The sequence below is a fragment of the Channa argus genome, chromosome 9 (assembly GCF_033026475.1).
Source record: "Channa argus isolate prfri chromosome 9, Channa argus male v1.0, whole genome shotgun sequence".
In the NCBI taxonomy this organism is placed as follows: Eukaryota; Metazoa; Chordata; class Actinopteri; order Anabantiformes; family Channidae; genus Channa; species Channa argus.
In genome coordinates this window covers 13,566,120-13,580,018 of record NC_090205.1, presented here as the reverse complement: position 1 = coordinate 13,580,018, position 13,899 = coordinate 13,566,120, and positions in this window count along the sequence as shown.

Genomic DNA, 13,899 nt, shown 5'->3' with positions numbered 1-13,899 from the left:
AGAGGAGGATTACAGGGAGGTTCAAGCTGACCGCCCCACCCCCGGCCACTTACAGGAACTTTCACTGGTCACCCTGCTCATCATGAGCCACATTATCTAAAAGAATTCCTGAAATAATGTGTGCACAAAGTCCTGCTGTGATTATGACAAACAACATAAAGACCCCACCAAGATCAGAACATGCAAGTCAAGCAAGTCTTCTCTTTACTATTGTTCAGCAGGAACAGGCCATGATGATAGAAGTTGTCGGGTCAGCTATGTCAAAATAACAACGGACAGATAAGGTATTATCACAGCTTAGAAACTCCCATATGCACTGCAGTCAGAGACTATTCCAGCTCTACTCTGTGGATCTCAATCTATCTTTGAAAAAACTTGAAGCTTCTTGATCAATACTTGATTCTGATCTGGAGATATTTTTCCTAGTCATCGAATACCTTTAACCACTTGGATGAATACTAAATCCATTGACTTTTTGATAGAATTTTGAGAACAGGTCTCCAAGGTCTACATTTATCCTAATCCCATCAGTGAATGGTATTGCCTTGCTTAACTTGCACACAATTGAATATGAAAATATTTTTATGCATACGTGTTTCATATATAGGTAATATCAAGAATTCAGAACTTAAACTTAGGAAAAATATATGTAATATTGTTTAAAATCTCCCTTGTTTTTTTGAAGAATTACTTTGAATTTCCACTTTTGAGAAACAGCCATAACACTGAGACTTCAAAGTAAGTAAACTGGGGGCTTAGTTATAATAAGCTTTTCTTAAGTGGAAAGTGGAGAGAAGTGAGCTTCCCCTAAATTAACATGACTACATGCGACCATAGTACATAAAAAAAGTCTTTGAACACAGCTTGAAGACTATTACATAATATATACAAATACATACAAGTGCACTCCATTTCTCCTTCCTCATCCCCCAAACAGCTTCTTTTATGATTGTGTACTACTTCCACCCACTTAAACATCCCCACTGAAAGACAAGACTGTATATGCACACAAACATGCATGAATCTTGAGCTTCACATACTTTCATTTACAATTATAGGTTCACAACATCAGTGGGAAACCCTTCAAAAATTAAAACTTCTTTATATACACTTACATATACTGCACACATCGATGCATAAGTCTGATACTTGTTTTCCTCAACATTACGTCTGTACTGTGATAAATAGCCGTCTCACACAAAGATGGAGCCTTTAGAGAAACAATGCCAATCACCATCAATCCAGTGTGCTGGTATCCGGTATCCAAGGTCTGAACACCCACTGATCCAACTCAGTCTTTTCACTGGTAGCCAAGTGGGCATTTCTCAATGGTTTGTTTCATAATCAAACAGGGCAGCTGTGCCACATGGCAAACACAAACGTCTCCAAAAGGCAAATATTTAACTCGTCCACTTCAGAGTTACAAAAATAACTTTGTGGCGCAGGAAGGTAGCGTGGTTGTCCACCAATCTCGCAGTTGTTGGTTCAATCCCTGGCTCCTACGGTCACATGTTGAAGTGTCCTTGAGCAAGACACTGAACCCCAACTTAGTTGCTCCCAGTCAGCGTTGGCCAGCTGCATAGCAGCTCCCCCATCGGTGTATGAATGTGTGTCTGATTGTGAGTGTGAATGGGTGAATGAGAAGCAGTGTAAAGCGCTTTGAGTGCCAATAGGTAGAAAAGTGCTATATAAGTGCAGACCATTTACTTTATGTATTTTTATGTTTAATGCACTGCGCTGGCTGTTACAGCATGCAACCACTATTAGGGTGAACCATAGTAAAGACAAAGCCCTTTGATCTGACATCATACATGCACATGGTCATGTCACTTATTGAGCAATACACCCTTGATGTAATGTTTCACTTGACTCGTGGGAGTTGTATTATGCAGAAAACCAAGTGTTTCTTGGGATGTTTGCTGTTATGTTAAATGGTAATCAGAGCAAACACAAGTAGCACAGATGTACAGGTGAGCAGGGGTTTTGTGCGTTCCTCATAATTAAAGCCACACACCTTAATTATTGCAAGGCAATCTAGTATAACAGTACAATGGAGATGATGACAGACCATAGATGCAAACAGAGGTAATCTTTCAATGTTTAATTACAACTAAAGAAAAGCTATTGAAGTGCTGTACCGAACACCACAGGCACCATGGTTACAAAGCAGTGAGAAAATGGCTGACACTGTGCATGGACTCAAAATGAGAGGCAGTTTAAAGCACACTCAGAGTGAAGTTGGCATCAGATCGAATGTTACATGACTTGTTTGAGTAATTGTGGTCTGCAGGGCGTTCCTTAATGTTTCAGCTCATAAGGCTGCACAACTGAACTTGAATGGCAAAACCCCTGTGCCCATAGTGGTATTTTCTTTAGGGGCAACCTGACAGAGATGGCAGCATAACAAGTTTCTATCAAGAGAATTTTCAAACTAATGTATGAAAGCTTGACTAATCAAGTATAAATTGCACAGTTGTTGACAATGTTAAGAAGCCCATGTAAATTAGGAACATAGACTTGAAGAAAATTAATCCTTTGAATTGAGATTGTGGAACCAATTTGGTTAATTTAATTTGTTTTTGCAACTTATTCCAGGTGGTTGGAGCAACAACAGAGAACATTTTTATCCAATCTCTGGCTGCACATTGGGAACAGACAACAGTTGTGTTTTACTCTGTGGGTTTATGATTAGATGCTCGGTCGTGTGAGATCAATTTGTTAAAATACAGTATGTCAGGACTTTACTGTACCTAGAACAGCTTCATACCCTCTCTGGAGTACAAGGTACACTGTTGGTGATGAAAGAGTTTCTAGTTTCCTAACAATAAAAAACATAGTTCGGTATTGAGTGTGTGCTAGAGATCATTGGCTGTAATTGATTATTTCAGTTTTAAGGGTAAACAGATGTTAAGAAACAGGGCAGCACACATTAACGGTAAATGCTCAGTGACGTAAGTGCAGACAAATTCTTTCCAGCTCAACTGTTTTGTCCTAATCTACGAGCACTCATTTCAGATGATCACATTCAACTGTTTTGTTTTTTTATCTGAATATAGTGACTTTGTGTCTTTATGCTGAGCATTTATCCACAAAGGCATGGTGACAATTCACTGCTTCTACTCACTGCTTCTAAATATAAACTGCTTGCGATCAAACATTGCTATTTCTGTTAAAGAATTACTTTCTGTTTTAACTGTCACATGAAAACTGAAACATCTGGAAACGTTACTTTCATGCTTTGGGATGAGTCTCCTCCGTGCAAAATGTCAAAGTATGTGTTGAAGCAACATTCATGTGAACATAATAAAACAAGTCAACAGAAAATTAAGGAGAATGTGAACAGATTTTATGAGTAAAATCTAATCTGTTTGAAGTCAGAAGACAGTTGTTTCTAAGGCTTAGTGTTAAAACAACATCTGTTTTAATATTTGAGATAAAGTTCAAAATAATGTTTCATTGTCATCTCATGGAAAATACTAAGGAATCATGTTGTTTACCACTATCCACCAAAGGCTATGAAAAGATTTTAATCTGTTCAACTTGCCTATAAAACTAAGTCCTGCAACAAGTTAACAAGTTGAAAACATATGCTAGTGAAAAAACATATGAAAAACATATGCTTTTTTTTTTTTTTTTTTTTTTTTGACTGGATATAAGTTAACAATTATTAGAGCTCACAGTTGGATTATAACTTAGTCATTTCTCCACGGGGTTTAAGAAAACAAATGTTTCATGTTCTTCCGTCCCTGCTGGAGGTTCTGCAAACACAAAGCTTAGCTATTGCTCACAAGTCAAAACACTGGTCAAAGGGATTGATGAACCTGTAAGCAGCACTGAGCTCATGTAATTTATCACTCCCAAGGCCCAGGGAAAGGGCAGTCATAAAACAGCTCCACGCACAGCTGGGGGTTGGGCAGGAAGTTACATCAAGAATAGTTATCTCCTCAAGTCTATGTGCAAAAAAGAGAGAATTTAAAAAAAAGAAAAAACTTGTTTTAAAAAACTTGTTAGATGCCTGTGGAAAGACATGCTCGACAAGTGTTAATGGCAGAGAGAAAACTGAGCCCAGCTGCAGTGTAACTGAGCTACAAATGTCCAAATTGTGTTGCATCTGCTGTTAAGAGCTGTTAAGAGTGAAAAGAGTTGGGAGGGGCCATATTTGGACTCAACAGAGTTAACTCTGGGAATGGAAAAGCAAAGAGCAGCTATGCACACCCTACGCACTCCAGAGATAATTGGGTCACTGAAACTCTCTACAGGAGGTACCACCACCAGCTGTGTTCAGTGTTCAGACGTCAAACATTTGATTCCTTCACACGTAACACTAAGGGATGAAGGAAATATGGCAGGAAGTGCACTAAAATGGGTTAGAGTCATCAACTTTGCTTTAAAGTTGAATTCCTCTTCCACTGAAGTTATTTGCAGCTGGTAGCAATGATCAGAGACAGGAAACACATTTATATATGACTGTCTTTACTGATGTATGAGGAAACAGACCCTTTAGATGTGTTGTTACTGTAAGTGAATCAATAGCAACGCTGGCAGCACTTTGAACACTACTCTGTGCTATGCTGCCATCCAGTGGATCCTGAGGGTTATGATTTTACAGGACATTGGGAAACGGGGGTACGGTTGTAATATCATGGAGGTTAGTACCCATTTGAATAACCACTAAAACCACTTGTTTGTTGTCATGTTTTGATGACTTTATCTGATTTTGTTGGTCGTAGAAATAATTTAAGATAACAAAACACAGCACGATGTATTTTCTAAACACTATTGTATTTTCAAAAATGTAATTATGTTTTTTGAAATATAATAAAATACAAACTATACAGCACACTTCCTACCTGCATTACCTATGCACCTAGTGCTACAAGACACTATTAATGAATATAAAATACATTTATGACCCTGGCTTTAGTTCCATTTAGATTAAGGTTTTAGTTATGTTTTTCTATTTTCTGTTTTCTATTAACATCTTTGTGTGTCTTTATAGTGTTTGTTTTGTGACCCGTCTGACTTTGCTTCTGACTCTGGCTGTGGTTGTGTTTTCTCTTTGTTATTGTTTTATGCATGTTCTGTTTTGCTCATTAAGGTCAGCGTATTATTTGAATAGTGTTGGATATTTGTTACCTGTCCATTACCATCCAGTACGGACATTTTCTATCATAAGTAATGAGTACAGTAATGACAGGTAAAGCTGTGGAGCAACTAAAACCAAGCTTGACAGAAATGTTTTATTTCCTTCAGACACATGACAGACTTCTTTAACCCAAACTCTTTTATTCATCAGCTGGTAGTTTGGAGAAGTAGATGGCTTTGTGTACAGAATGCCACATACAGCCTTCAGTGGATATTTGCCAGTGGATTAGACATTTTGATTTAACAAATCACATTGATCTGATTTTTCTTCCTCTTACAAATGTTGAAAGTTGCATGTCTCCTGTGGACTCTTAGTATGTTAGTTGGCAGATTAAGAAAGTGGTGTGTTTGAGTTTACCTAAGGGAAATTATCAACTGACTGGATGACAGGCAACTCATGTTATTTAAATGGTATCACCTCCAAGCAGCTGCTCTCCTGGTCACTCTCCTGAGTCTGGGATGAAAATATGCAGTCCTGTGTGTGTGTCTGTCTCTCTCTCTCTCCCTCTGTGTGTGTGTTTGTGTGTTACATTTATGTTCCTTTTGAACTCTTAAGATTTAAAAAAAAAGCTGATTACTGGATAGTGAAGCAATTTCCAAAACTTTTTTTATTTTACATCTAACTTACATTTTACTCTAATTTGTTACTGCTATGTGTTGCTGTGTTTTTGATATATGTAACAAATTTTCAAGGCTAATATATTATTACTTTCTCTCCGATCAAATCTCAAAAATGAATTCCCCAATAATAAAAATGTGAATCATAATGAACATGATGTAAATCCCCCTCAGATAACCCCCCAAGATGATGCACCCCTACCCCATAGCTGTCCTAGAATCCATAGGTGGACATCAAATGGGATATTGGAGAAGTTGGGAAACTGAGTCTATGTGAGTTCTTTTCACACTGGTGAACATTGAACACAATTTTGAAAACTATCAACAACAAACTAAATCCGTTAAATATCTTAAATATTTAGGAAAATGTGAAAGTTTAAATTAGAGCATTAATGAAGGAGGCCCGTCTTCTGTTCAACCAATTTTTTTAAACATATAATAATTTGTTCCCTTAGCTGCAGATTCTATTTATCCTCTGTAGGGAAACTGTGCATAAATAGTCACCAAATCAATACCCTGTTTTTGTTTATGGGTGTCCTTTAAACATTTGTTATCTATGAAACTATCTCCATTCCCAAAGGCAATTATGTCAAATTGAATTGTAGCATCATTCATGTTTTATATGGAAGTAATGCATCATAGCACACACTTGCAGGCTGATTACTCTCACCAGCCTCGAAAATTATTTCCCTGTCGTGTCTTTCCCAAACATAAAACAAATACTGATACTACAAATACTAACAACAGCTTTGGGAACTTCTAAAGTGTGATGCTTGAATGTGTTTTTACTTACTTTAACAAAAATATATGATTCTCAGAGGAGCCATTAGCAATAACACATCAATACACAGCAGATTGTGAACTCCTTGCATTGTTTGGCGAGAGATTGCATTTTCCAAAATGGATTTTATCTACAGTCTCTCCATTGTGTTGTCACAGTTTCTTGCTTATTATGAGCAAAAAAGGCAAATAGAACATTGGTTGAGCGTTGGTCAATGTGACACATTTATTTAGTCTCACTGAGGTTCGTATGAAGCACTTTGGAACATTTCAACCTTTTTTTAAAATCTAAGAGTGGCAATTTAGGGGTTAGGGGCTTTCAAAACAGTTAATTAACTTATTTGTCTTCTCATACTTATCCCTGCCCCCAATTTGCACCTGTGTATTTTTAAATATTGGTGCATTTTATAGTCACAGCACACACAAGAAGGAAAAAGAAAGAAAAGAACATGGCTGAACTACTCATTAACAGAGGCCAGCAGAACGTCGTTATTTTCTCCGGAGGGTCTTTTTCATTAGAAAGCAGGCCAATCAGAGTAGTACAGGAGAATGAGTTCATCACTGAGGCTCAGCTACATTGATCCATTTTAGTGGAGCAATAGAAGGAGAAATGTACACTTGTGGTGTGAGTTACATCAAAGCTTCTCAGAAAGAACAACTTCTGTGCTAAGCAAAAGCTTCAGTGATAAACACTAATGTGGTATTTCTCAAATTTTGCTGTAATACTCCTTCTACTTAGCATGCTGTTGATGAATCTATACTCACAGCGCTATGTTGGGAAAGTCTGTTTTTTAGGTCAGCACTACTTTCTGTGCAGTCCTTGCAGGACCATGGAGCAGAGATGTGCTGCTGTCAGGCAAAGCATCTCTCACGACACAATTGGTTACACAGAGATAAAGTCATTTTCTGTGTGTGTCCCTTCAACAGCTGAGTCTCAGCCCATAACCCCGGAAGATTCAGGACACAGTGTGAATGTAGGCTGCTGGTTTCTAAAATGCTCTACTATAATAATACTCATCTGGTCCTTACACAAAAAGTGAAATCATTCTTTAAATCATTGTTTAAAAACCAGCCCTATCTCCACTTTTGTAATACCTAAAATATATGCAAATATTTATAATATATATGCAAATCTTTTACTTCTGCATACAGAATGTATAAATGATGCATCAATAAGCACTACACATTCTTTGAGTACTCACTGCGCAGTAACTGTATCTGTGTTCTTTAATCTTTGTTCTGCAAAGAAAGTGACCGAAGAAAATCAATTAATTGTGCTTGAGATGAAATGGAACCCTGGTTTAGAATCATTCATAATGTGATTTTTTTTTTGGTGTTTTAAAAATATGCCTAACCTTTCAAAGTCTTCTTCTTCATCTACTTAAGAATATTGACTCATGCCAAATTAAAGTGTGGCTGATTGTTTCTCTCCAGCTTGATGAGAACAGCTGCACCAGATCAATATATCCATTTGTAAAGTAAAATCTATTTGGAAATTGTTTTCCATTTGCTGCAGCTCTCAGACACTGGCTGGCAGGCAAAGCAGGGAGGTAGAGCCAGAGGATGCTTTTGGCAAAACCAGATAAGAGTTGTTTGTTATCGGCCTCATAATGAGAAATCAAACAGATTCCTCTGCTCATGTGGATCCCTCTTCCCGAATATATATTGGCAGTGTTTAATTGTGTTCGCCAGCTGAAGTCCTCTCAGCTTTTGAGGTTTCATTCGTCATCAGAGAAATACAGCTGCTCCAATCCGCTTATCAATGTGTGTCTCGGTGACGTTTCCATGGAAACTGTGTTTACTGCCCCACAGTGTTCTAAAAATGGTTCCAAAATGATAACGGTGCCAGGGTAGCGAGAGATGCTCCGCCACTGTCAGTGACAATGATTGACACTGTGACAAGTAAAATTTACATGAACACTTCTTGCATTTGTTCTTTATACAGTGCTACAACTATTTCAGTTTCTAAATTGTTCTTGTTGCAAGACATCAATTTGCAAATCGCATTTATCCTGACTATTTACAGAAAGGGCTTTGAGCTTTGAGAAAATGATGAATTAAAAATATCTGTCCCCCTTTCTCCCTGTATGTTTCTTCCAACATCTCTTCATATTGGCTGCTCTGAAGAGGTTCAATTTAGATAGTAGAAATCAAGGTTGACCTTAGGGCTCAATGTGGAGCCAAAATTGTGGAGTGGGGGAGCTAATTAATGTCATGGTTTCCCTTTTTCTTCTAATAATATTGGTGTTTGGTGGCTTTTTTTTCCTCTTATGAGTTCTCTTGCAATGATGTGCCTGCTGCCGCAGCAGCGGCAGCACTGTTCTCATTTCACCCTGCTCATTATTCCTTATCAGGATGATTGAAAATATGAAAGATCAAAGAAGGTACATAAAATCCCTTTATTTACAATTATCTTGTCGTTACATGTAGGATTGTATCGAAGATAATCACCATCTTTCTCTCTCTGTGAAAGCCATAAGAGATGTCTGTTGTAGACGACAATTATTCACTGTCTCTGATGGAAGAGACAGTTACAGCACTGTTCCCATGGCAATCAGCTTGGAGGAAATTTGTTTGCATTAATCAAGTTTAAAGTGGGATTTTACCATTACAGAGGGAAGACTATAGGTTTCAATAAAGCTCTGATATCTTGTTTGATCATTTCAGTGTGATCATTATCAAAGATTGTCTCCTTTTGATTTAACTTCTCATTGTCCCCTCATACAGTATATAATCTCAATCAGAGGGATTTCTTTGGTTTCCTTACCTGCTATTGATATTAATAGTCCTTAGGGTACTCAGTAGCTTATTGAATTAAGTTAAATGAAGCTAAATGAAAGAAATATTGTTTTTGATCAGCTGATAGTGTATGATAAAAATGCTTCCAAGTTCATATAAGTTTAGAATTGGGAATGAATAAAAGAAAAGGCTGTGATAGGTCTTATTCTAATTGGCCACAGAATTAATTCAGTTAAGCTGTGACTGATCTGACAGCTTCACATTGTGTCGCCCATCCAATTAGAACTTTTTTTTAGATGTTCTTTTGATTTTTTATTCCAAAATGAGATTTGCATTCCTTTACTGTAAAATATGTGACATACTAAAATATGTTTTTTATTTTATAAGTTTTTAAAATGTAAAATTTGTAACTAAAAACAAGACTTATAAATAAATGTTAAGGAAATATTTACAATGATCTGATGTAAACCATTAGGCTTCTACTAAACAATGTTATTGCTAATGAAACTATTTGTAAAAACATGTAAAGGCTGTTTTTTTAGAAAGTATTAGCATAGCAATTTACTGTTAGGAGACACAGTGCTGTCATGTCCTAAGTGAGTTACAAGAAAACCATATTTTCAACAAGAGCAGTATTTATGTAATTTAAGAAACCAAACATTTTGAACAGTGATGGAAATTATTTAATGAATGCATTTTATTTATTTATACTTTGGAACGTTGTTCTGCACATTTCAAAATAACATCTACAAACAAATACCATCATTCATTCTGTGAGGTTTCCTCAGTAAGCTTTGAGAGGACATCAATCCTCATATAGGGCACTGATAATAAAGTGTGTAAACTATGTAATGTGTAATGAATAATAATTTAAATATAAGGATTTTAAAATTATGTTTAACCTGTAATTTATAAGCTTTTGTTTTCAATTCAGCATGTAAGACATGAGCTACAAAATTCCAATATAGCACCCATCAGTGTAAATAATGCAGAAAATTGATTAGTGAGGTTTACTTCAGCTGAATTCTGAAAAATAAACAATTAAATACAACCTAAACATGCTTTTTTTAGAAGTAGGCCTAATGATTGGTAGAAGGCTAATGATTCCCTGAAGCAAAACAATAAAAGTCCAAAAAAGGAATATTCAAAGTATTGCAAAGAAACAGTTGTGGCAGAGCTTTGAAATATCTGAATTACTGCATGATAATTTAAAGAAAAACAAGCATGCAGATATGACAAGTGTCCAGTTAGGAAGACACTGATATTTGATAATAGATAACAACATTTCTGCGGGCTTCCAGAAATCCTTTACTTTCTACACTTCAGGATAACACAGCAGCTCAGCTCACAGGCTCAAAATGTAATACTTCACCTGTATGTGCAGTTTTCTACTGGGACTGAAAACAACTGACACTACAGTGCAGTAGACAACCCTCTTGATTACAGTGTGCTGCTCACTACTATAGAGAGTATACTGGATACATTTTGAGTGTGACAGTCAGACAGTTATTTTTAATGTGCTCTTTCATTTGACAGGCTGCAGGCTAATCACTTTTACGAAGCCATGTTTGTGCAAGCGCATCATGTCTTGGATTCTCAAGGCGGGCTTTTAACTGTATATCTGCACACGCTCCACAATATGACAGCAATCAGAAACCTCCCTGTATCTTCTTACAGAGCTGCTGAGTTCTTGCGATAATCTACATTTGACAGTAGTTCCTTACATGGAAAATATCCCACCACATTTAAGTTGAATAACAATGCACATTAATACTCAACTCAAGGCTGTACATTTGAGAGCTAAGTGACCCCAGAAAAAAGCCAGGGAAAAAACTATGCTGCTCTACAAGTGACCCCCTCAATGAGTAATTGGTCCCCTAACATACATCTAAGCTCCACTGAAAGGAAAAGCGGGTGTAAACCAGAAAAGCTATTGAAATTGTATTCCATCTTCAATCTATTCTTGCATCACATTGACAGCTGCACAACTCCAGTGACAGCCCTCTGTGAGACAAGCCTGCAAGCTAGAAATAGATAAAAAATTGTGAGCCAGTGTCAACAGGAAGCAAAGATTGGCCAGGGAACAGCATGTGTTTGGGTGACTGCACAGAAACTGGAACTCGGGAGAGACATCCTGACACGCAGGCATGGATGAAAACATGATGGTTTCACTTGAGGAGAGATTGGTTAACAAAGTGAACATAGTCATTAATAATCAATGAAATGTATGCATTCTGTAGAAGCGCTGTGGCATTTTTTTATTCAGCTGATTGAATGTGCAGAGACAGACTGACTGCAGAACTTCTGTGGGGGTCTAGACTGGGGATCAGCGGGTTTTCAGTGCTCAGTGATGGAGAAAGCCTCCGTGGCTTTCAGGGTGCTCCAACTGATGAAGGAAAGCTGTGACTGACAGATGAGTCTTAGAGAAGACCACATTTCATCTTTTCTCCTTAGGGATAACATGACCCATGGAGCAGCATCCTGGTGGGCATTTTGGTTGTTCATTCATCTTAATCCGAGTGTTTTTCATTTGTTGTCTGTTTTTTGTGTGTACTCTAAACATGTTTATCATTATTTTATGTGCCACACAGGAGCCTCAAAATAGCTTAATATGGCTTTATATGACAGAAAACGTGGGATGGGTATCACTAGCGAATCCTCAAGTCCTTCCTTGTCCATAAGAATCCACTCCTTACATCTTTTGCATTCCTCCTCCGGCATTTTGCACTGTCTCATCAAAATAGCTCCCACACTGAGTTACTTCTCTGTATCCCATAGGCCCAGGATCAGCTCCAGGAGTTGAATTATAGAGCGAAAAAGTCATTAAGTGGGATAAAGATACAAAGAATCGATGGGGCAATGGATACTTTGCAGCTCTCAATCTTCTTTGGTCCAGTGCGCAGGAGCATCAGGGTGGTAAAGCCTGCTTGTTGTTTCCAGGTGAACTCTCCAGTCAGTCACAAGTCCTCAGTTATGGAGTGAGATCAATGCCAACAGCCTAACCAGACTTCTTCAGCCTTTTCCTTCTTAGTGCAAATATGAAAGTAGGCTTGATTGATGTGTGTGCAATTTGTGGGTGCACTATGAGAATACCTTACAAAAGAGGAAACCTTTTCATTATAAAATTATAGAATGGTGCCGCAAATCCTTTTATACCACTCAATAAACCAGATGATTTGGAAGCCTTAAATCCCCACAGAAAAACATGCAGTAGCAACCAATCTTTGTTGTGTGTGGGCAGATTTAAAATAGAGCCTTCAGCTATCTTGAACCTGTAATTTTAATGGCTGTGTTTGGAAATCACTGGATAAATGATGAGACAGACAGGCCTTGTCTAAAGGATTGTTCTGTTTTATTCTCCCTACATCTCCCTAGCCCATTAATTACACCCAGATTTGACTTGTTCTCATTTAATAATGTGACCCACCTGGCCCAGAGTCTTTCCTTATGGAAGCTAATGGCCAATTCAAGCTCTGGTTGGTTGTCATGGCACAGACAAGCCAACTGCAGCTGTCTCAGTGATGGGAAATAAATTACATTGGTGCAAAGAGAATTCTGGCCCTTACTGGTATGTATTAATTTAAAAAAGACTTCACAAAACATGTGATTTTAGATTTTATTTTTGACTTTTGATTTTTTGATACAACACACTGACCTTAGAGCCATCTGCATACAGTAAATCTAGATTCGGTTCTACTCGTCATGTAAAATGGAGCTAAAATGTATTTCTATCCTTATTTCTATCTGTTAATTTCTGTTAAATTCAACAACAATGTGTACAGACCCTGTACACATTCCTGATGGTAAATAATTCATAGAGGACATTTAGCATTTATGGTGGCGAACATGCTAGATCATGCACGGGATCTTTCATGACACAGTGATGTTAAATCCCCACACCACAGCAATACATTCCCAGCTATGAGACACAATGTGACACTTACAATTTGGATCTCAGCATTAAAAGCGGAGGAGAATGCGGTGACTTGCCCTCAGGCTGAGACAGGCCAAGATGATCTGGAAACTGGTCAGTAATCAAGTGTCAGACTAAAGTGTAATATGGCCCCGAGCGTGTCACAGCGTTGAGGCATGTGATGCGCTGAGAGTAAGCTCATAACACGATGCCTGTCTTTGGCTTGATGTGAATAAATGCTTCTTTTTTTCTCACTAACTTTAGCTGTTTCCTCCACAGAACATGTCTGTGTGTTCATGTGGAATGAGTCATTCATGCCTGTGGTCCACGAAGCCTCACAGCCCACTCACATCGTTACAGCACCGGGTTCATATGCAGCCTCTGTATCAAACCAAGCGCTTACATACATTTATTGAATAATAGTAATAATTAATAAATCTGCATGCCTGGCGAGCTGCTTAACCTGTGCCACTCCACTCTTGAGCTGCAGCCAGCCCGTAGTAGCCCATTTTCCCTGCTGTTTTGCGTTTGTGCCTCTGTCTGTCAGTCAGCTCTCTCCCGTCTCACTCTGGGAGGCCAACCTTTCAATGGTGTGTGCCTCGGAAATCTGTTTCCAGGGCAACCGGGGTACCAAATACTCTGCTAGCGGCTTCTCGCTGGTGCGTCCTTTGTTTACACTTTTCATATCTCTGTGAGGAGGTAGG